This window comes from Vicia villosa, linkage group LG7, assembly GCF_029867415.1.
Source record: "Vicia villosa cultivar HV-30 ecotype Madison, WI linkage group LG7, Vvil1.0, whole genome shotgun sequence".
Taxonomy (NCBI): domain Eukaryota; kingdom Viridiplantae; phylum Streptophyta; class Magnoliopsida; order Fabales; family Fabaceae; genus Vicia; species Vicia villosa.
Genome location: NC_081186.1, coordinates 54,313,519 through 54,317,910, shown reverse-complemented (window position 1 = coordinate 54,317,910; position 4,392 = coordinate 54,313,519).

The following is a 4,392-nucleotide window of genomic DNA, read 5'->3' as shown; positions in this document are numbered from 1 at the left end:
CATCTCTCCCCCACTTAGAATATTTTCGTCCTCGAAAATTACCTCAATCGAATAACTCAGGATACGACTCGTGCATCTTTCTCTCCAATTCCCACGTCATACTTTCACCGGTAGTTCCCGACCAAACCACCTTCACCAAAGCAATCTTTTTTCCTCTAAGCGCCATCGTTTCAGGATCCTCAATTCTTATCGGCATAGTCTCCACCGTGAGATTATCCCGCACTTGTACATCATCCATATGAATTACATGCGAAGGATCAGAATTATACTTCTGAAGTTGCGACACGTGAAATATACTTCTGAATTAGGCGGTAAAGCCACTCTATACGCCACATTACCAACCTTCTCTGAAATCTGATACGGTCCAATAAAACGAGGAGTGAGTTTCTTCGACTTCAAGGCTCTCCCCACTCTGGTGACCGGCGTAACTTTCAAGAATACATGATCACCAGCTTGGAATTCTAAATCTTTCCTTCTCTTGTCATGGTAACTCTTCTGCCTACTTTGCGAAGTCTTCATCTTCTCACGGATCAACTTAACCTTCTCGGTAGTTTCTCGAGCAATCTCAGGTCCAAGTACTACACTCTCACCCGTTTCATGCCAACACAACGGAGTCCTACATCTCCGACCATACAATACTTCAAACGGTGCCATACCGATACTCGAATGGTAACTATTGTTGTATGTGAACTCTATCAATGGAAGATAAGTATCCGACGTACCTCCTTGCTCAAGAACACAAGATCTCAATAAATCTTCCAAAGATTGAATCGTTCTCTCCGTTTGACCATCTGTCTGAGGATGATATGCTGAACTCAATCTCAACTTAGAACCTAATGCCTCTTGCAAACTCTTCCAAAAATCTGAAGTGAACCTCGGATCTCTATCCGAAACAATACACATAGGAACACCATGCAACTTCACAATCACACGGACATAAATCTCCGCCAACCTCGCAACTGGATAAGTGATGTTAATAGGTATGAAATGAGCCGACTTCGTAAGCCTATCAACAATCACCCAAATCGAATCATGTCCTCTCATGGTATTCGGCAAACCCGTCACGAAATCCATAGAAATGCTATCCCATTTCCATTCCGGAACTTCCAACGGTTGCATTAAACCAGCAGGCTTCTGATGTTCAACCTTCGACTTCTGACAAGTCAAACATGCATACACAAACTGAGCTATGTCCCGCTTCATTCCAGGCCACCAAAACAAATTCTTCAAATCTTGATACATCTTCGTAGCTCCTAGATGAATAATTAGATTACTCCTATGACCTTCCTCATGAATAGATCTTTTCAAACCCACATCATCAGGAATACAAATCCGATCACGGAACCTCAACACACCATGCGCATCTAACTTGAAATCACCATTCTCAACTTGATCGACTCTAATCATCGAATCAACCAATTTCACATCCAACTTCTGGGCTTCTCTAACACTGTCCAGAAAATCATTGTTAATCTTCAACATACCCAATTGAACACTCTTAGGGGTCACTTCGCATACCAAACTCATATCTCAAAATTGCTCAATTAATTCTAACTCCTTAACCATCATTGTCGACATATGCAAAGTCTTGCGACTCAAAGCATCGGCAACAACATTAGCCTTTCCTGGATGATAATTCAAACCGAAATCATAATCCTTCAACAGTTCTAACCACCTTCGTTGTCTCATATTCAATTCCTTTTGATCAAACAAATACTTTAAGCTCTTATGGTCGCTAAAGACTTCAAATCTAGAACCATAAAGATATTGTCTCCAAATCTTCAACACGAACACTACAGCAGCAAGTTCCAAATCATGTGTAGGATAGTTCTTCTCATGAACTCTCAAATGTCTTGATGCATAAGCAACAACTTTACCATTTTGCATGAGCACACCTCCTAAACCCATTTTAGAAGCATCACAATAAACCACAAACGATTCTTCCGGATTAGGTAATATCAAAATTGGTGCCGACGTCAACCTTTTCTTCAACTCGTTAAAACTATCTTCATAAGAAACATCCCACACGAAAGCCTTACCCTTACAAGTCAACTTAGTCAACGGAAGTGCTAACTTAGAGAAACCTTCAATGAACCTTCTATAATAGCCAGCTAGTCCCAAAAAGCTTCGAATCTCGGTAGCCGACTTAGGAGTTTCCCATCTCAACACGACATCAACTTTAGACGGATCCACGGCAATGCCATCACCAGAAATGACATGCCCCAGAAAACTAACTTCCTTTAGCCAGAACTCACACTTGGATAACTTAGCATACAACTTCTTCTCTTTCAAGACTTGCAATATCAACTTCAAATGCTCAGCATGATCTGATTCTGATTTAGAGTAAATCAAAATATCATCAATGAACACCACAACAAAACGATCCAGATACTCATGAAAAATATGATTCATGTACTCCATAAATACTCCAGGTGCATTAGTAACACCAAAGGGCATCACGGAATACTCATAATGTCCATAACGGGTTCTGAAAGCCGTCTTCTGCATATCCTCATCTTTCACTTTAATCTGATGGTAACCCGACCTCAGATCGATCTTGCTAAACACACGAGCACCAACCAAATGATCCATCAAGTCATCAATTCTTGGAAGTGGATACTTGTTCTTGATTGTCACCTTATTCAACTGACGATAATCAATACAAAGTCTCACACTTCCATCTTTCTTCTTAACCAATAACACTGGAGCTCCCCACGGCGACACACTAGGTCTCACAAACCTCTTCTCAAGCAATTCTTCCAACTGCTTCTTCAATTCAGACAATTCTAAAGCAGACATCCTGGACGGTGCCATAGACACGGGTCTAGTAACAGGTACCAATTCAATAGAGAACTCAACTTCTCTCTCAGGCGGTACATCAGGAATTTCATCGGGGAAAACTTCAGGAAAATCGCACACCACCTTCAATTCTTCTATGATCGCTTGGTTCTCAACAGACATTGATGCAACCAAAGCAAACACTTGAATAACTTCTTTCATCAACAAACGAAACTGTCTGGTTGATAACAACTCTAAGCTTTCCTCTTCAGGAGAAGAAAACCTCACAGACTTATCATAGCAATTGATGTGTACACGGTTATGCTCTAACCAGTTCATCCCCAAAATCACATCCAAACCTCTCAACGACAAGCAAACAAAATCAACAAGAAAGTCTCTGTCAAAAATCGACACGGGACACTTCAAACACACAAGAGAATTGGTCACCGAACCCTTAGCCAGAGTATCGACAACCATCTCTCCGTTCATAGCAGACAACACAAGACCCAATCGTTTAACACAATCAGCAGATATAAAGCAATGAGAAGCACCGGTATCAATAATAGTAATTAAAGGAATGCTATTAATAAAACAAGTACCTCTGATGAGTGAATCCTCACTAGTGGTCTGAGTTCCCGACAAGGCAAACACCTTTCCACTAGATTGCTCCTTCTTTGGCTTCTGACACTTGCTTCCAATATGTCCTTCTTCACCACAGTTGAAACACACCATCTGCTTATGCTTGCAAGCAGGTGACGTATGTCCAATCTCTCCACAACGGTAACACCTCATGGCATCAGTAGTACACACAGTGCTCTTATGGCAAACCTTGCCACACTTGAAGCACGTAACACCAGCAGGTGCATCTCCCCCACTAGTTCTCTTGCCATCAGTGACTTTCTGCTTACCCTTTCCACTCGCAGCGTCATAAGGCTTACCACGAACTTGATAACCTTTTCCCCTCTTCTCACTTATCACACGATGCGAATCAGCAAAGATGCGAATCTTCTGGTAACTAATTGCTTTCTTAATCTCCGGACGCAGCCCATTCTCGAACTTAATGCACTTGGAAAACTCACCATTCGGCCCATCATAGTATTGGTAAAACTTAGCCAATTCACCAAACTTAGTAGCATACTCCATAACAGATTTGTTCCCTTGACTTAGCTCAAGGAATTCAATTTCCTTCTTGCCACGGACATCTTCAGGAAAGTACTTCCTTAAAAACTCCATACGAAACACAATCCAAGAGATCTCCTCACCACTCGCTTCCAATCTCCTACGGGTCTCTAGCCACCAATCATCCGCCTCAACTGCTAGCATATGAGTCCCATACCGAACCTTCTGTTCAGGAGTACAATCCATGACACGGAAAATCCTCTCAATCTCCTTAAGCCATGTCAATGCGCCATCAGGATCATAAGTTCCCTTAAACACAGGAGGGTTCTCTCTTTGGAAGGTAGCCAAACTCCGAGAAGCAGCACTCTCTCCACCATTCGGTTGGTTCTCCAAAGCTTGAGCCATTGCTTCCAAAGCAGCAGCTATTGCAGCATCATTCCTCCCAGCCATCACAAGTCTTCACTACAACACAAAAGCAATCAGCACAAACAACAA